The sequence below is a fragment of the Catharus ustulatus genome, chromosome 1, assembly GCF_009819885.2.
Source record: "Catharus ustulatus isolate bCatUst1 chromosome 1, bCatUst1.pri.v2, whole genome shotgun sequence".
NCBI lineage: Eukaryota > Metazoa > Chordata > Aves > Passeriformes > Turdidae > Catharus > Catharus ustulatus.
This window is the reverse complement of record NC_046221.1, coordinates 69,206,961-69,227,785: the sequence shown is the minus strand read 5'-3', so window position 1 is coordinate 69,227,785 and position 20,825 is coordinate 69,206,961. Positions and strand designations below refer to the sequence as shown.

General features: G+C 41.4%; 1 long non-coding RNA gene across 2 annotated transcripts in view; it reads left to right on the top strand.

Moving 5' to 3' along the window:
• The first annotated feature begins 890 nt into the window (after positions 1–890).
• LOC117004637 overlaps positions 891–20,825 on the top strand; it is a 46,020-nt gene continuing 26,085 nt past the window's right edge. For both annotated transcript variants that reach the window (XR_004419657.1, XR_004419659.1), the window contains exons 1-2: positions 891–996; positions 1,089–1,196. This is a non-coding gene — a long non-coding RNA (uncharacterized LOC117004637). The remainder of the gene's footprint in view (positions 997–1,088; positions 1,197–20,825) is intronic.

The following is a 20,825-nucleotide window of genomic DNA, read 5'->3' as shown; positions in this document are numbered from 1 at the left end:
ATCACTTCCTCGGAAATTACATGCAAGTGTCCATTTACTGTTCTGAAACATGAATGATAAATGACACAAAACTGCTCTAGCTTAGAAAGTCCAGACTGAGGCATTGAAAGTTTATGTAGCTTCTTCAGAACTGCCAAAGTTGGAAATACAGCTCTTGTCCTTGGTCTCAACATTGTCCACTAATTTTCCGGAAGTGGAAGATGTTACTGTGATGACTATACTGTTTCCTTTAGAGTGAAAGGCAAGTCTCCTCCCACACAATTTTATTGATATTATCTGTTAAATTCCTTCATGTGGCTGTCAACAGGGCATTTAAAAACCAAAATACATAAAGGAAAATTTATGCTATATGGTAGATGCAAAAAGCAACAGTTCTAAGGATTCATGCAAATATTAAAACGTACCTCCTACAGTTAACCTAGTATTATTCATGGTTTCTGTTACACTGTCCAGAGGTGTTTCATTGTTTCCTACAAAAAGGATATTTGAATTTTTTTCTTTTACTTTTATCCCAGTAATTAGTCATGACTGATATTTAGAGATATGCAGGACGAGATACTCCAATGCATTTTCTTTTGACAGTCCTTGAATTAGCCCCTGTGCTAAAAGAAAACATTGCCCTGTGCCCTTCCGCTGTATTTTTAAATGAATGTCATCCAAATGGCATTGCTACTCAAATCTTAGAGCAAAATTCCTCACATGCTGATAGTGCAATGTGGGAATCTCTAAAATTGTCCCCTGTAGGTTCGAATTCAGCCCCTGAAGGTTCACTTGAGTTTAATTTCAATAATCACATGGGGACAGTTATTTTCTGCTCTTGCTCAGCTTCTCTTTCACTTGCGAGCACACACACACACACACACACACACACACTCACTCACTCACTCACTCATGCAGCATCCCTCCCTTACTGTTGCACTTAAGTCCAGATTCGCTCTGACCATTCCCGCTCACAAGCGGAGAGCAACACAGCACCACGGTGCCTAAAGACCATAGGTGGGTCCTTTGCTTCAAGCCAATTTATTCACATTTGCAATGGTAAGATTGATTTTTATCCTGCATTTCTGAGTTTATTTAACTGATTTCAGAAATTGCCACAGAGGTGGGGGTAGAGATCGTCTTCAAGGTTGTTGTCATCCGGAATTTTATGTCCTTCATTTTCTTTCACTCTGTATGCCTGTCACATCGGCTTAACTGTGAGTAGCGTACTAGCCAGTACCTCTGGCATACTGTATATTAATAGAATATTGATATAGCCCAAATACTGTTGTGGGATTCATCATTTGGTAAATCCTCTGCCGTCTGCAGTTTTACAGAGCTGTTTAATTAGCAATTTTACAACCTCCTATTCTCTCATTAAATTAATTAATAATTAAGTTCAAATATAGGCATCTTTAATGTCATAATTATATTTCAGTTTTATGGTCACCAGAGTTTAGCTCATTAGGCAAGGTAGTCATAAACCATAGCTCTATTTAGGGGCTGAGGCACTGATGCTCAGGTAGTTTGCTTCTGTTGGTATTTTTCATCCTTCTCACTTTCTCCTCTTCTCCCCTTGTCTCCCCCGCTCTTCCCCCTGATTCTCCTGCTCCCCTCCCTCTCATTGCTCTCCGCTAACATTGGCTTTTTTTTTCCTCTGGCAGCTCTTTCTCATTCATATGTCATGTTAAAAAAAATCCCTGTCACACACCCTCACAGCCCTCCCCTCCCTGTTACTTTCTCTGTGATGCTGTGCAGAGATGCTGGCCTGCTGTGGGTCCTGCTTCCTTGCAAGCACAAGGGACCATCATCTCCAGTGCTGGGCACCCAGCAGTGCCAAATTTTGTGTAGCATCCTATCGGGGACTTTGCATTCCTTTTTGATTGTGAGATTTACCAAGGCACGGGATGTAGTAATGACATTTCACACAGTATGATACGTTGTGCATTGTTTTATATGTAGTGGATTTATTTCAGTCATTATCACTGATTAAACCAGCTTAGTTGAAAAGGCAAAGCAAAACTTGGCTTTGAAATTGTTCTTATTTAATTTTGTTTGTGCTCACATAACCCAGGACAGCACTAATTATCTCTTTAGTGTAGCTCATATTTCTAATGTAATTCATATGTAAATTGTAATTTAAATCATATGGGAATGTTTGTGTTCCTTGCATATTCTCAGTAAAGAGCACAAACAGTGAATTAAAACTGTTTGGAAATGAAAACTTTATGTTGCCTTTTTTGAACTGTCTTTGATTTCTTTTGGCTTGCTGTTTCTCTAATGAATCATGATTCAATTGGATGGCTAAGGCCAATGCGTTTAGTCTCCTCTCTCTGTATTTACACAGCTTGCTCACTGGCCTGTTTTTCCTTCTGGATTAGGAAGGCAGAGGGGAGCTTTCTGCCTGCTCACTATCTTTGAGAAAAAAACTCATAAGATGGTTATTATTATTAATAAATAATACTTTTTTATGACTAGAGAGACTACGAGTATGTATTGGTACAATTTGTGCCACTTTGCTACTCAAACAGAGCTGTGCCAGAATGTTCTCTCTGGTAGTATATCTGAATGATATTAGGTTAAAATTTTAATCTCAACACAAACTTTCCATTTAATAACCTTTTTTTTTTTTCCTTAATGTAATATATGCAATATTACTGTCCTCTCTAAAAGCCACTGCTGTCCAAAATGAAGTGGTATTTTGACAGGGTAAGTCAAAATTTATTTGTGTGAGTAGAGCACAGGACAGTTAAAGTTATCCCCAAACTTTTGAAGTTTCAGGACAGGTTTGCTTGTTGGATGCTGTGGTACACTCTTACACCGAGCACCGAACTAAGGTGGGTGGCAGGAAGGTGAGTGTGAAAGCCTGAAGAGCCATGGGTAGCAGGTGCAACTGTGCTACCAGCTCCTGTGGAAGACAAGATGAAGCTGAGCAGACCGTGGGGAAGGCAAGCAAGAGGGACTGCTGGTTTGGTTTGGCTGTGACTGCAGAGCCCTCCAGGAGCAGGTGGCCCCCAGGGAGGGACACTGCCACATTTAGGGCAACACATTTAAAGCACATGTGCACACACACACACGCACACACGCTCCCTGTGACGACACCAGAGCTGTCCGAAACTATTTTCAATAATTGATTTGCTGTTTAATTGAACATCATGACTGACTAACATAGCTCATTACTTTACTCATTAGTTAATTATCGGAGAAAGTAGGACAAGTCAATAAAATGAAAGGCTGTAAATTCCAATACTAATTAGCACCATTTCCTCAGAGACATATTTAAGGGCAGATTGGCTACCCGAATGTCCCTGGACCTTGTAGATGAAGGGAAAGGGTAGACTTACCATAAATCTAGATTACCGGCGAGCAAGGCTCCTCAGCAGTAAATAGTCAAGTACACAAGTGCTGAGCTACCACCAGGCACCCTATTTGAACTGGAATATTGGGATGCAAGCAGCAGAGAAATTCCTATTTTTAAAAGAGAAGAGGGGGGGTGGTGAGGGAGGGAGTGCTCACACACCAGAGAGGATCCATATTTAAAATAAATTATGCAAACTGAACTACTTCTGCAGAGCACATTTGCTTTCCTAAGCTCTCTTTCCTGGTCTCTTTACAAGCATACACTTATTCTCTTTTTTTTTGGCAGTCCAAATCCTACTCAAAACATCAGAACATCCCTTCAGAAATGGACACATTTTTAATGTGAGGATTCTAATCTATATCTCTTATTTGTGTTTTGTTTTGTTTTTAATAAACTGTTCCAGTAACAGAAACTATATTCTCTTGTTATTTTTTTGCATTATCTTTGTATTATCTGTCTTCTCTATTATTTCAATATTTTTTTTCATTCTTTTTAATTTAAAGCAAGTCTGATATACCATCTGAGGTGGAATTTGATGGGTCCAGCAGAGCCTTAAATAAGCAAAGTGATTAAAAAAAAGAAAGACAGGCTCAAAGAAGACTGGGAGAAAAGTAGACCAAGAAAAGGCATGTATGTGTATGCATGTTTGCATGCATAGCATGTAATTTATACATACACATATATACACACACACATATACATATGTATGTATCATACTTAAATAATAAAAAAGTGTATGTATGTATATAAAAAAGCAGACACATGCATACGGTCAAATATATACACACTGAAATACACACACACTGAAATACACCTATACAGGGTTCTTATTGCTCAGTGAGGGGGATATTAACAAATTCCTTGGTTTCTGAAGTTTAAAAGCCACCAGGTCTATCTGGTTCCTTTTTAAAAATCAATACAAAAGGACTCAGATTATGGAAATGTTCTTTTGATATACTGGTACACTGTTCAACAGTTTGTCTAAATTATTATAAACAACTAAGGGATCAAGACAAATATATTTCCTCAATTCCTTTTATTTGGAGGCATATCCTCTGTCATCCTCTCAGCAAATATCCACTTGTGAAAAATTAATTTCCAGTTAGGTGAATGGAAATGGAGATCAAAAGCATTACCTGAATTCAACTTAAGGGAAGAAATCACCCTAAGAATAGCTCTCAGTCTGGAGCTTTAAATATTTAGCATTTCTAAAAATACATTAATGGATTAAAGTAAAAAAAGCTAACAAATGTCTGTTACTTGACTTACTATATTTTCTGCCTGCAGTTCTGATTGTTAAGCCACAAGTTCTGGTTTATTTTGAAGTGTTTTTAAAAAGTACCTTGCCAAAGTGTTCCAAAGATAGCATGAATTTTTTAATCAGCAGTTTTAAGGATTTGACTTTTGGTGCTAATAAAGCAAGACTGAAATTCAAATTTAGGGAAGAAGGGGAAAATGTGCTTGTCTTGCTTAACAGAAAGGTCCTGGAAGAAATAATGCAAGGAAAATTCTCTATTTATTTTGGTAAAATAATTTTTTTTTAAGTGGTATTTTATTATCCAAATTTTGGAGGGAATATTTGTTTAGGACATTCTCTTTGCATTAGGGAAGGAATAAGAAAAACATCACCATGAAAAAACTGACCTGTAAAGAAACAGAGAGGAAAAGATTTCCCCAATTAGATGTTCATTCATCATAGGGTAAAGTACGAGGTATATACAGCATACACAAGCACTACACAGTTGCTAAGAGTTGGAAATTTTACTAGAGAACATTCAAAAAAGCAAGAGTTGTGATCTCCCTTTTGTTACCAGACACTACCAAGCACTCTGATCCTGCTAATTTTTATATTTTTGTGTGGTTCTGGTTAGATCATGCTGAATCCCTGGTTAAGCTTGAACACCTTGGCTTCAGGGCCTTGGGAAGAGCTCCCAAAGTGAGCAGCCAGCGTGCTCAGCCTTCAAGAGCTCAATGTGCATGAAAGGTATGGGAATGGGGGGAAAGCTGAGAGATTTAAGTCATGCTTCAGAGCCAAAATGGTTCTGAATGTACGCACATATGTACACACAGCATTTTACACTGTCCTTTGTCACACATAATATATTATATATATAAAATATAATATTATATATATATGTATATAATGTACATAATATAAGGTAATCCTCCTTTGCATTTTTAACTTCTTTTCTTTATCTGTTCTCAAACACTCCAAAACTGGAGGCAGAAGTTGATTACTGGGTGCAATACCTGGTGTCCTCTGAGACAGTTGATGCAAAACGTGCAGACTGGAAGCGCTCTGGTGAATTTGCAGAGGTCCTCTTTGCGAGATGGGGCCCCCAGGCCCCTGCAGCCTTTAATCAGCTGAAACTAGAGTGAAGCTGTCAGCTCCTACTTGTATTCTGTCAGCTTCAGTAGCACTTAGAGCATCCCTGACAAATGTGCAGTGCACATTTAACAGTCAATCTGTGGGTAAGCTTTTGATTTTGTGGGAAACCTTCTAAGGTTCCACTTTCTACAAGGAAAAACTTGCTACATTATAAGGAAGGAAAATGGAGAAAAGCATGCTTCAATCAAACTCTTTAGTTTTATGGAAAAAGGCAGCTGTTATCTTTTCTTTAGCAGGATGATGGATTGGCTTAGTTCAAGGTGACATCCCAGTTGGTGCAAGACAGAGCAAGGGTTATCATATAATGGTGACACCTCTCCTCCTCTGTCAGTCAAACAGTGCTAGCTATCACACAGATCTGCAACAGCCTGCTATTATGAGGGGTATTGTCATATAAATTATTCACAATTAAATATTTGTTGAGCTTTGGTGTGTTTATAAGTTTCCCATTTGGAATTCAAATTTTAAGATATATTTCAGCTGCAAAAACTTCCCCAAACACCCTTCCCCCAAGTTACCTACCTCTGGTATTGCTTCAACAGCACAAAAGTTTCAAGTGTCACTCCCTGGGATGAGTGACTTCAAGCAAAGCTGTTCCTATATCTTTTAAAATACCAAATGTATTTCAAAATAAAAGCAATGTCCCAGACAAAAACAAAAATTATTATTTTTATGTGTAAATTATTTGAAGACTTATTCCTTATCGTCCTTCCTTCTCCTCTTGGGAGCTTAAAATCTCTACTATTATTTCTTCACAGAGTTCATTCCTGTAATATCCCTGCTGTAAATGCAGCTGACTCTTTCCTAATGGTGATAAAAATAAGACCACGGCATATCTGAGCAGTCAGGAAGGGTGCAGAGAGAAGGAAGACAGAGTTTCTTTACAACTGTGTCTGTGTCAGATCAGTCCCTAGCCTTCAGTTTCCCCAGAATCCCCATGGTGATGTCATGCAAGAGGGAAGTTATTGTAACATTGCAACACTGAGCTCCAACAACCACACTGATCTCTGGGGACTCTGCCATTTCCTGCCCCACAACATGGAAGATTTAGTGAACAGGCTCCTTCCCTAACCCCATTACAAACACAGTCATCCCAAGAGGACAGAAACTTCTCAGAGGACACCCAAGGAGTTACAAGTCCTCAGAAGACAGTTTTGGATGCCTTCAATGCCATTCCTGTAAAATGGGAATGAAAGCACTTCTGGTCTCCTTAAACCCACCATATGAAGATTATGGCAACCTCATCCAGAGAGAAATTAGGAAATTAATTCTAAATTAATTAGAAGTTAAATTAAGCATTGGATTAATTAATATGTATGTGGCACCAATATGTAGCTATTTATTACTACTAGTATGAGTGTTGTTGGCATCACTTTTACTTTTTAAATTTTTTTTTAATTACTGTAGCACTCAGAAGCCCTCACTACAGACAAGACCACTGTTATAGCAGCAAAATGGAGCAAAACATGGTCCCCTCTCCAAAGGGTGAAAGACTTTAGTCTTCTGCTATGGGAGCAGTTCTGGTCCTACCCATACAGAGAGTTGCCTAGTGAAATCTGGATTATTTAAAGGAAAAAAAATATTAATTTATTCGTATTGTTTCTCGTGGAAGTCAGGTGCCTAACATGCATTAAAACTCAGGCCAGTATTAGGCAACTGCAGCTGGTGAAAAAGAATGTACACATACACTAGCAGACTTAAGAAACTGAAACAAAGGCACAACTAAAGGAAAAAAATAGCAGCAACTGTAAACTTTTGCAGACTTCAATGAAGGTACACTTCCAGTCATCTTTAAAAAGAGAAAATGTTTTGCACAAAGTCAGCCTACCCATCTTGCCAAAAAGAGTCAAAGTAAAGCCAACCATCTCTACTACATATTAAGTAAGAGACTGGCAAATGAGGAAATAAATAAATGTTTATGTATATATCTATTTGAAGAATCCTTCTTTCTTGCAGCTGACATTCATGAAATTGTTGCTGCCTCTCCCAGTCAATTCTCTCCTTCAATTAACCAATAAGTCAATTTGTTCCCTCTCCATCAGAAAAATCCCCTGCTCAGCAAAAAATGCATAATTTCACTATGAGATCAATTCATCCTTCCTTCTTGCTGCTCAATCAATAATCTCTGCATATCCTAAACAACAAACAGGTCACTGGAAAGAAATCTGCCTAGGAAGTTTCCTCTTATTTGGCATGATACCTACACATGATTGGCTTGCTGTGACCTTCCTGAGCACACGAACATGGCAAACAGTTGCCCAGGATTGGGTTTTGAGACAACAGAAAGATCTGAACTGAGCTTATATGTCCAATAACAGTGCAGCTCTTTGGATAACCAGTGGAATTATATGTTAAACTAGAAGTGCATGCAAAATTTCACAATATGAAAATCAAATTAAAATCAAGGTTAACAACTGCACCATTTTTAGGCAACATAAAGCTTTTGCAAACTATTCTATCCCCCTCTGATTGGATTTAATAACGGTAACAAGAAATTCCCAGACACAAAGCTCTAGATATCCAGAGATTGCAAACAGAGATAGCTATTGCAGAAAGAAAAAAAAAAAAATGTCTTCATATAAAGAATGGCTGTAAACCAGGCACTTTTAATTTGACTTCACCAGAAACCATCAAGAAAGTTCAGTGCATTCAAGATATCTTTTCAAATCCAAAATATAAGGAAATATGGCATCAGAAAACACAAGTTCTCTGAGAGGTTGCACCTTCAGCACAAAGCATATACACACAGGTACAAACCCAACCCTGAGTAAAAGACAAATGCCATATAACTACATAAAGTTGCAATGCTCAGCAGATTATGGCATGAAGCAAAAAATACGAGATGCTTAGATTATATAAAATGATGCAATTAGCAAAATTTGGCTTTTAGCACAGAAAGGGCAAGGAGCTCACAGTCCCCAGAACTTTTGGCAAAGTACAGCAAGTAGTCTATTTGATGGTCAGGGAATAAATTATATTATATTTGGGATGGGGGGGTGGTTAGAAATATGAAGATATAAAATATGCACTGCTAAAAGAAATGGATCATCATATAATTTTGTTTTTAAGTTCTGGTGAGTGTTTTTTTTTACTTTGGGTTTGAAATTTTTCTTCCTACTTCAATCTCTGTAGCAGTGAGGCAGGCTATGAAATTTGTTTTATATTTCCAACTGTGTATCAAAGCAAAAGGGTAAGTTGTAACTTTTTCTCTATCTATTAAGATTTGTGAATATTTTCATAAATAGAGCACTATTTGCATATTTATGAATAAAAATCCATTAAATACTAAAGAGCTACCATTCTCATTCAATAGCTTTCTTAATCTGTTTTGCCATTAACTGACATCTCAGTGTAGTAATACAAGTCAGTCTTGGGCAAACATTTCCAGCTGAATGTTTTTATTTAGGGAAGAATACAAATTTGGGACAAGACCAACTATTAACAAACTCGTGCTGAATTTTGCTAGTAGGTCACCTAAAAATAAAAAGAAAGAAAATCACAAAAGTCAAACCTCCCCTTTCACCTCGTTTTAAACAATATTTTCAGTTATTGCCTCAAACTGATTCTTTTCCATTCTAGGGAAAACCAGGTCTCGATTTAACCCACTTAAATACTTTCTGAGCAAAATTTCCCTAAAAACACCCAGGGAGCTGTGGTCTCCTTTGGGAGTCCTGATGGTTTTTGATTTCCTTGCAGCAGGGAGCATCATTTGCGTCAAAGAGCTCCCAGTGCAAAAGCTCCTCCCTGCAAGGATGTTGTGTCTTCATTTACACACCAAGAGTACCTTTGCAATGAGGTGGGAGATCCCACTGCACCTCCAGTTGAATTCTCTGGAAGACAAGGGGAACCTCATTGGTCTCTACAACTACCCAAAAGGAGGTTGTAGCAAGGTGGGGGCTGGTCTCTTCTCTCAGGTATCAAGTGACCGAATGAGGGGAAATGGTCTCAAGTTTCACCAAGGAAGGCTTAGATTGGATACTATGGACATTTTTTTTCAGGGAAGGGGTGGTCAGGCACTGAAACAGGTTGCCCAGAGAAGTGGTGGTATCACCATCTTTGGAAGTGCTTGAAAGATGTGTGGATGTGGCACTCAGAGATATGGTTTAGTAGTGAACATGGTGGTGCTGGGTTAACATTAGACTTGACAACCTTTTCCAACTTAGCAATTCTATGATTGTGGAAAAGAAATGAAGATTATTGTTGCAAAAGATGCTACAAAACACACAAACATTACAAGCCTTTTAAACTGAGAAGGTAGAATAAGATAATTTTCTTTGAGACAAAAATTTCTCCACTTTTGAGACCGCCTAAGTCTACATGTATAGCAACTGGCTCTTGGGTCAGGCACAACGAGTTATGGTGAATGGGGTGATATCAGACTAGTGGGATTCCACAGGACTGCCTCCTCAGTCCTGTTCTCTTCAACATCTTCATAAATTACTTGGAAGAAGGACTGGAAGGGACACTGAGCAAGTTCACAGACAATACAAAACTGAGAGGAGTTATTGAAATCCCTTGAAGGCAGAGAAGAGAGACTTTGACAAATTAGAGAGGGGCAATCCCCAACTGTATGAAATTCAACAAGGGAAAGTGCCGGATTCTGCCCCTGGGGCACAACAACCCTGGATGTACAGACAGACTGGGGAATGAGAGGCTGAAGAGCAGCCCCATGGAAAGGGACCTGGGGGTTCTGGTCCACGGCAAGTTGAACACGAGTCAGCAGTGCCCTGGCAGCCAGGGGGGCCAACCCTGTCCTGGGGGCATCAGGCACAGCATGGGCAGCTGGGCAAGGGAGGGGATTGTCCTGCTCTGCTCTGAGATGGGGCAGCCTCACCTCCAGTGCTGGGGGCAGCCGTGGGTGCTGCAATGTAAAAAAGACATTAAGCTGCTAAAGGGCATCCAAAGGAGGGCCATGAGGATGATGAAGAGCCTTGAGGCAAAACTGTGTGAGGAGTATCAGAGGTCCCTTGGTATCTTCAGCCTGGAGAAGACCGAGGGGAGATCTCATTGCAGTTACAACTTCCCTTAGGGGGAAGAGGAGGGACAGGCACTGATCTCTTCTCTGTGGTGACCAGTGACAGGACCCAAGGAAATGGCCTGAAGTTGTGTCAGGGGAGGTTTAGGTTGGATATTAAAAAAAAGTTCTTCACCCAGAGGGTGGTTGGACACTGGAACAGGCTCCCCAGGGAAAGTGGTCACAGCCCCAAGCCTGAAAGAGTTCAAGAAGATTTTGGACAATGCTCTCGGGCACATGGTGTGACTCTTGGAGATGGTATTTTGCAAGGCCAGGAGCTGGATTCCATGATCCTTGTGGATCCCTTCCAGCTCAGCATATTCTGTGATTCTGTGATTCGGTGGTTCAATAACAAGTGGAACTGCTGCACACCCTGAAATCCATAACATACACACACATATTTCATATAACACAGTTCATACTGTGCGTATGTACACATTGAGTCTCATTTGAGGCTGAGATAATATAGACGTTAATTTATTTTGGATTGCAACTAATTATACGTACCTTAAAACTCCAGCATAAAGAAATAACCTCTCCTTGAACTGCCCTGCATTGAAGAAACATGGTTTTCACAGTGTTATCCCATGGCTGTAAGAGCTTCATGGTGAGGAGGGAGGGGGGAACCAATCTGTGCGAAAGATTATGGAGGGGAGAGAAGAACACAGCACACAGATTGCTCCTGCCACACTCTTTGTGATCATCACCCAGTGGCAGTCCCTTAACCTGGGAGGAGATACGAGAGGATATAAGGTCTCTTTTTGACTGAGCAGTTTACTTGTGAGGCAGCAGGAACAATGCCCATACGTCACTTGACCAGAAAGGCATTTTAACACTGTTTTCTTTGAAATCCTTATTTTTGTTAACCACCAGACGTATCTCAATCTTCACTCCCCTTCTCCTGCATCCCCACCCCTTCCAGCTCCCAGCAGCCAGGAAGGGTTGGCCCAGCCTGCTCCTGGCCCCACAGAGGAGGTGGCAGAAGGCTGGCCTTATTTACCTTGGCCATTTCCCCATGTAATCTGGGTAATCGTGTGGCTAATCGGCAGCACAGAGGAGCCCCCCACGCTGCAATTCACAATGCCAACCTATTCATATTTCATACAATAGGGTATTTAAGTCATCCCATGCCTTGCCAAGGCGATTGCACTCCCTTTGTTCTGATGTTTTCGGCAGGGGTCTCCAGCCCTACTCCCCTTTCACACCAGCATATGTCCTAACTCTTGCCTGCTGCAGCTGGGCAAGGGTGGTTGTTTTTGTTTTGTTCTTCAAAACCATCGAATCAATTATGTGGGTTAAAACAGTGCCCACATGTATGCATATATTAGCCATTTGCTACATTGCAACTTCACAGCAAGGTGACTGACGAGGCAACAGTGTTCATCCTCTTCCCTTTTGAATGGGCAATCTGTTAACCATAAAAGGAAATAATAAATAAAAGACTGACTGCACATATTGTTTAAAAAATGGCTCACCGCACTATATCAAAGTGAAATTAAAAGTACCTCTACCCCAATGTACTGCAACCATAGAGAAAGATCAAATCTGTCTTGTAACAGAAAATTACAGGGTCCACATGTATAGATATAGAATATTAAATTCAGATTATATTTCTGTAATAAAGATATTCGGCTTTATATGCTCCCTATCTCACATTTGGCATGTAGTGAATTCAACAGCCTTAAAAATTATAAGATCCGATCTCACCTTTGAACAAAAAAAGCTCACAGTGAACTCCTGCAGTTCAGGATTTACCTCTCATAAGGATGTGTTGATATGTGGATAGGAATTGGCAAGGACATACTGCCTTCCTCTCCTAGGCTGGACCATCAGCTCTCTTCTGTCCCTGGCTCACAATGGCAAAAGCTCAGCCCTCTCTAGAAACTCTTTTGCAGCTTGTACAAAACTGGTCTTGTGATTCCATTTCTCTCCCAAGGCGTAAGGAAATGACACATCACAACAACTGCCTTAAAATTAATACTATAAACTTAGGCTAAGGTCTGGAACAGAAATTCATTAATAACCCTAAATGCATTATAAAGTCATTTAGGTGAGTAAAAAATGTCATATGACATGCTAAAAGATGTCATAGAGTTCTGGTTCAAGTTCATGTTATTTCATGGATATACTCCTGGTGCTGAATCATGTCAGTCATGACTTTTCTCATAAATGCCTGACCCATGTTCCTTGGCTTGTGTTCAGCATGAGGAAGTTCACACCTGTGCTCTGCATTACAATCAATTTTCATTTTTTACTTCTAAAATTTGGGGGAAAAAGTTTTGAGCCAATTTTCCACACAAAGCTAAGCTTGCTATGAAGGGTTAATTAATTAGCACACATGAAATATTTTACAGACTTATGAATAGTACTGTATGGGGTAAAGTACACAATAGAAACAATTTGCATGGCATGATCAGCTAGTTTTTGAGTGCTTAACTGTAAAGTTAGAAACCAGAAATTCAAAATCTTGAGGGAAACAGAGTGCACGACATATTTAAAATTTCATTTTGATTATCAAAGTAGTTACAGCATCTTGTTTCAAAATGTCAGGGTTTTGAAACCTCTCTTATTTCTCCCTACACAAAAAAAAAAAAAATCACAAAATAGCTAAAACAAATAAAACTTCTCAAGACTAAATTTTCAAGGCAGAATCTGGCACTAGTTTGCAGCAGCAAACTATCTGTACATTTCCCATTGAAGTCAAGCAGATTTTGTTCAAATTGCTAGCAAAAGAATTTATACCACTTGAAAATGATCCCAGTACAGCTAAATTTGCAAATGGTTACCTCCCCCTGCACCCAAACAGCAGGCACACAGCTACAGCAATATAAATGTGTTAATCCCAGCACGATGTATTCCCACATCTCCCTGTATCAAATCATTCTAAAGGGTTTTCAATATACAAGTTAATTAGCTACAACGAAGAAGCAGAGTAACATCTAATGAAGACCGAGGCTTAAAATACCACAAATGGCCTGTCATACCCTTTCCCCCATCTTTAATATCAACATATTCTTTTGAAATGGGTTACTGATATAGTTCAAGTATAATTTAATAAGAGGCAGGTGACATTTAATGAACAGGATTATTTTGATTATATGTTAAACATTGTGGTCATTTTAAAATACGTGTTTTCAACAACATCTGCTAGAACACCATTTTTGTATTAGCGCCTCAAAATGCTATTACCATACATTATCTATCTATCTATCTATCTATCTATCTATCTATCTATCTATCTATCTATCTATCTATCTATCCACTTGTAATGCTGAGCAAGAAGGTGACACCATTTTTATACACTCTAAATACATATTCCATTTCTAATTTTTAAAAAAATCAATGCATGGAAAAGCACTTGTGTACATTCTACACACACACACACACACACACACACACACACACAGAGAAATCTCTGTAAAACTAATTGCACAAAATTACACAAACACAAATGTCTGCAACATACAACTTGCAGAGATAAGTTAAATAAGCAGCATGAGAATAAACTTAATTACCTAAGAAATATCTGCTGCTTTCAGAAAACACAAAGATGCATGTTTTAAATTTAACTAAGAAATTAAAACCCCTAATTAATTAAATTACAGTCTCGATCCTGACTGGAAGTGGAAGTCAATGAGAATTTATCCATGTGAATCTCATAGCTGGAGTGGGACTGAACACTCCCTTTTGCTGTCTATCAAGGGTGAAACTCATTTGATAATCCCACCACTTCATTAGCACCTTTCCAGCACATTATCTTTGCCCTAATCCCTCTGTCACTTTGGGGATTCAGGGTCATTAGAGCATTGAAGAGTCGATGTTATTGTTGTGGAGGTGTGAATTGATCACTAAGATGACAACTGGTGACAAGTATACTTTATTAGTCTGCTACTTTGCCTCTTAATTGCTACTGATTAGCCTGTCTGTTAAAAAGGAAATTTGGACTCCTTCTGCCATTGCCAAAGATTACACTGCTTTCTAATAGGACCACTCCCCTAAAGGAGCCCATTCAGAGGTCATATATTTGCCCTACTCAATGGAGCTATTTATGTCAGTAAATACAACAACGTAGGGGCTGGCTCCTTAAACTCACCCATTATATCTTGGTGAGCTTTTGATTGAGAGAATATCTCTCTTAAAAAAAAAAAAAAAATCAAGTATTTTGGATTGCTTCTTTACCTTTCCAAAGTCATGAATGGGATCACCTTTTATTTCCCAAAAATCTTATTTTAGACGTGGCCCTGCTTACTATTTGCATAGATTTCCCAGAGGAAGAGCTGTCTCTCCAAACATCATATTGCATTTAAACTACACATTAAGAGAAATCAGAAACAACAAAAAAACCCAAATCAACCAATCAAATACAAAAACTCATCCAAAATGCTGTGTGTTGCCACATTTCACATGCTTCAAGTCTTAATTTTTGTTGACCACAGGAATTACACTTATTATTTAGTTTTATGGAACTCCTTGTTTTAAAAAGGTTAAAAAAAGAAAAGGAAAAATAAAAACCTTTTCAAATTAGATATTAGGATAGTAGACAAAAATTAATGTAAGATAAATATATTATTATACTTACTTGATAAATCTTTGGATTATTGGTGATTTTGTTTCACACCTGGGTGAGCATTTCTATAAGTGACCATTCTCAGGAGTAAAGGAAAATGCATGCAGAACTCTAAAAACTCTCTGTTCTCCTTTTTGACATTGATTAAAAAATAACAAGGACAATAAAACTACTCCCAGATCTCCTATACATATCAGTCTCTTTATTACACTCCCTTCCAAACCCAAGTGTTAAACCTAATTGGCAAAAAATAAGAACTTTAACAAATGTCTAATCTCAGATTTTGTACTAGAGACATTATAATATGACTCTAGGTGTTCAGGATGAATATTCAACCTTCCTGAGTAATCTGAAGTGTTCCAGGTTGTTTAACAGGATATGTATTTTACATCCCAATTTTTAAGGATGACACATCTCCCATGAAGAAAAATTGCTACATAAAACTCAGATTGGCCCTTTGACTTTAATTGTGGTCAAAAGAAAACTTCAATCAGCTCGTGTAATAATCTGTTCCCTCCCTTCCTCTTCTAACCATGTCTACATAGATCTTTTGCAGAAGTACAGTAATTTCATGAATACAAGCTGCACGGACTATAAGCCACATCTCTGGGTGTTGGCAAACATTTCATTCTTTGTCCATAAATAAGCCACACCTGATTATAAGCCGCTCTGTCGTTCGCGGTGAGGACCTGTGTGCAACAAAGTTGCCAAATAGTAACAGAATCGAGGCATGGAGGGGTTTACTAGCTTGGCTTGGGCTGTGCAGGCTCAGCCTACTCAGGGCTGCTGACGGGGCCAGGCGGCCCAGCCCGGCGCTGCCGCTCAGTGGGGCCGCTCAGGGCCGGGCACCGCTGCCACTGGGCTCACTCAACCTGGCCCAGAGCTGCCCCGTGGTGGCAGGCAGGGACAGAGCCCGCCAGCAACCGTGGCGGTGGTGGGCGGGGACGGAGCCCCCCTGCTCCCGCGGTGGTGAAGACAGGAGGAGAAGGAGCATCCCCACTCCCGCTGCGGCAGGCGGGGGCAGAGCCTGCCTGCTCCTGCCGTGGCAGGTGGGGGCAAAAGCCCCCCGCTTACCCCACGGGTCGCGGGGATGGCAGCACGGAGCCCCCGGCCTCTCCCCCGCCTGAAGGAGGGAACTTCCCTGCCTCCCTCTCTCCCCCCGCGCTGCCGGCGCTGAGCTGGCCCCACCTGCCACGCAACACAGTAACCAATTTGTAACAATTGTGAAATCCTGGGTTTTACTGGCAGGTGCTCGGCTTGGCACCCTGGCTGGCACTTCTGGGGTTGTAAATGTCAGAAAATTATTCACATATTAGCCGCTCCTGAGTGTAAGCTGCATTTCCGGTGTGGGAGCAAAATTTTAGTCAAAATGGTGTGGCTTGTATTCGTGAAATTACTGTACTTGGTTTGCTTATTAAAAAACTGTGATGATGACGGGAACCTTTACAGTAAATTCACGAATAAAAGCCGCACTGAGTATAAGCCGCATCTCTGGGTGTTGGCAAATATTTCGGTTTTTGTCCATAGATAAGCCGCACACGAATATAAGCCGCTCTGTCGTTCGCAGCGAGGACCCGCGTGCAATTAGAAACAGAACCGCGGGAGGGCAGGGTTTACTGGCTGAGCTAAGGCTGTGCAGGCTCGGCCCGCTAGGGGCCGCTGACGGGGCCAGGTGGCCCAGCCCGGTGCTGCCGCTCGGGGCCGGCTGCCGCTGCCACTGGGCTCGGTCACCCCGGGTCGGCGCTGCCCCGCGGTAGCAGGCAGGGACGGAGCTTCCCCCGCTCCTACGGCAGCGGCGGCGGGCGGGGACGGAGTTTTCCCGCGCCCGTGGCGCCGGCGGCGGGCGCGGACAAAGCACCCCGCCTCCTCCCCGAGCCGCGGCAATGGCGGTGCGCACTTCCCGCCCCCCCCCGGGCCACGGCAATGGCGGCGCGGGGCTCCCGCCGGCTCCCCGAGACGCGGCAATGGCAGCGCGCACTTCCCCCCCCCTCCCCGGGCCGCGGCAATGGCTGCGCAGGGCTCCCGTCGGCTCCCGGAGCCGCGGCAATGGCGGCGCCCCCCCCGTCGGCTCCCCGGGCCGCGGCAATGGCAGCGCGGCCCCCCCGCGTCCTCCCCGAGCCGCGGCAGTGGCGGCGCCCCCCCCCCCGTCGGCTCCTCGAGCCGCGGCAATGGCGGCACCCCCCCCCCCCCGTCGGCTCCCCGAGCCGCGGCAATGGCGGCGCCCCCCGCCCCCCCCCCGCCACCTCTCCTCCCCGGGCCGCGGCAATGGCGGTGCCCTCCCCCCTCCTCCCCTGGGCTGCAGCAGAGGAGGAAAGAGAGCTCTCCCGCCTCTCTCCCCGCCCCCCGTGCTGCCTGCAGGGAGCCAGGGCAACACGGTAACACTGTAACAATTGCGAAATGCCGGCTTTTACTGGCCGGTGCTTGGCTCGGCACTCTGGCTGGCACGTCTGGGGTTGTAAATGTCAGAAAATTATTAATATATTAGCCGCACCCGACTATTAGCCGCACTTCCGGGTTTCCACCAAAATTTTTGTCAAATTGCTGCGGCTTGTATTCGTGAAATTACTGTAATTAATTTTTATTTTATTTCACTAGAGAAAAATAACAAATACCTAAGGTATTAGTTGTCCAAAAGTACAGTAATTTCACGATTATAAGCTGCACTGAGTATAAGCCGCACTTCCGGGTGTCAGCAACTTTTCATTCCTTGTCCACACATAAGCCGCATCTGACTATAAGATGCACATTACAATACAGAGTGTGATAAAAGGTATCTTTTCTATCACCATCTGTTGAGGGTGGGGGCAGTGACCCTTATCTCAACAGCAGATATTCTCCTAATGGGCCATCCATTGAAACCAGGCAGGGCATTGTTCTTTATCTTTTCATAACCCATCCTTCCTCCAGCCAGTCATTTTCTGCTAATGGCCCATTGAGTCCCACTGTGTGACTGATAAAATTACTTCATCCCATTGGAAGTTGCTCCAGCCAGGGGGAAGAGCCCAACATTTCTCAACAAGATAAAAACAGAGGTTTTGGGACACTAAGGTAGTCCCTTTCTCCTCTGGACTGCAGAGGAAAACCAGATTTCTCCACATCACCACTGCACCTCCAGAGGGAAATTGCACCTTCTACAGGAGCACTGCTTCAACTGAACCACATCTGTCACTGCAGGAGGATGCAACCACCATTTAATGTGACTGCTGCCAACACCCTGCCTGATGTGGTGTCAGGTTGTGCTCTGACTTTGTCAGGGTTTGGAGTTTGTTTCTTTGTAGTACTGTATTTCTATTTTAATTTCCCTAGAAAAGAACTGTTATTCCTAATTCCCATATTTTTGCCTGAAAGCCCCTTGATTTCAAAATGATAATAATTTGGAGGGAAAAGGTTTACATTCTCCATTTCAAAGAGAAGTTCCTGCCTTTCTCAGCAGACACCTGTCCTCCAAACTAAAACAGCAACATTTTGTTCTTTGTCTGTATATAAGCCTCACCTGATTATAAGCCACACTTCGGACCAAAATTTTAGTCAAAATGGTGCGCCTTATAATACTGAAATTACTGTTTTACATGTAGGCTCCTGTTGAAGAAAAATTCTCTCATTTTACCTCCACAGGTTCATACAAAGCACATCTGCTCCTGACTGCTGTTTGGTCTCTGGTCCCACTGTCATCTTCAAAAAGAGAGCCTGATCTTAATATTTGGATGGAAGCCCCAGTAGACCCCATTTTAAACTATAGCTGCTTTAACTTCTCTAGTTTGGTTTTAAACTCTTTTAATTTAACTAAGGCACAGCCCATAAGTGGTCAATGTACAGTAATTTCACAATTATAAGTCACACCTGATTATAAGCCACACTTCCTGGTGTTGACAATGTTTTGTTCTTTGTCCATATATAAGACACACTGGATTGTAAGCTGCATTTTCATTCGCAGCAAGGATCTGTGTGCAACTTTCACAAAGTTGCCAATTAGTAACAGAATCGCGGGATCGCGGGGTTTACCGTCTCGGCTCAGGGCTGCTGCAGGTTCGCACTTCCGGGTTGGCAAATTTCTGAACTTTGTTCATTGGCAGCTCTGGAGTATAAGCCGCACTTCCGGGTTTGGACCAAAATTTTAGTCAAAATGGTGTGGCTTATAATGGTGAAGTTACTGTAATTTCAGTCTGAGTCACTCATCCCAGTTTTCATTAATCAGCACCTTAACAGTTTGGCTTACCCAGAACAAATTGGCCAGTGTGGAAATAATCCCCACACCAACTGCAAGAGCTTTGGGGTTGATGAGCAAGATGTTTGGGAGACAGAATATATCTGTGAAGTAAATGGGAGAAAACAAAAGCACTGTCGAGGTCGCTGCTGAAACCAGTGTTAATGCTTGCTTTACACAGCCTGCTCTAGCAAACCTAACCTTAGGGAATACTTGTTATCTGGCAGCATTTCTGGAAACAATCACACCTGGATATCCATTCCTGAAGATGGGTACTAAGAAAGAGTTGACGCAGTAAAGGCACTGAGACAGACTGATGCAGTGAGATGCAACTGAGATCTTTCCCTATCATCAACATGCTGATGGCTCAAAATTTTGTTGTCATGGAAGATTATTACCTTCCTGCAATAGAAAACCAGTGAGCAGCCCTTCCTGGAAGGAGAGTGGCTGAATTTTCATAATTTGCTCATTGTGATTTAGGTAAATCATAAGGTCATGTAGTTTTCTGATTAAAAAAAAAAAATCAGTTAAGTGATCCCTGTTCTAATTTTCATTAGAAAACATGGAGTCTCTGTAGTGCAGCCTTTAAGCTTTAGTTGTATTAAGTGCCAGACAGCAAATTCTGTGGTTGAGTCATTCCATGCTGTTGAGTTCTTTGCCCCAGAACGCCTCACAGATCAGAAAGGTATTGTCCTCTTGTGAAAATTTCCACTCTGTTGAAGTCTAAAAAGTACACAATTATCTGTCTTAGAAAAAAAAAATACATATATATATTCCAAATCAATAAAAAAATTCACAGAAACATCTTTAAGGAAATTTCTATCAAAGAAGGAAGACCTTAGTCCCTACACGATATGGGAAAACAACAGCCTAGAAAAAAATATTCTGAACACCCTGGAGAGGGGAAGCTAAGTGTACTGCAGTGACTAACTGTGCTAACTTGATGGCCCAGACAGGATGACATCGTGGAGAAGTAAGCGATATTAACTCTGCATCTGGTAATGAAAAAAGTGCCATTGGAATACATTTTGATGTGCCTATGTAAAAAATGAGTAAATAATTCGAAAAATTTAGAAGAATCACACAAATAAAGGACTGAAAAATAAGACCAAAAAATGAGAGAAGACAATAAATTTCTCCTTGAAGAAAAGATCTAGTAGCAAAAGGGAAATTAAGACTTCCTGGCTAAAAGCTGGAAATAATTGTACTTTGAGCTGAAGGAGAGCATATAGTTTTCAGGAGGGTATATATTCCTTTGCAATGACTGAACAAAGACTGTTCAATAACAGTTGATCCACTCTCACAGGCAGA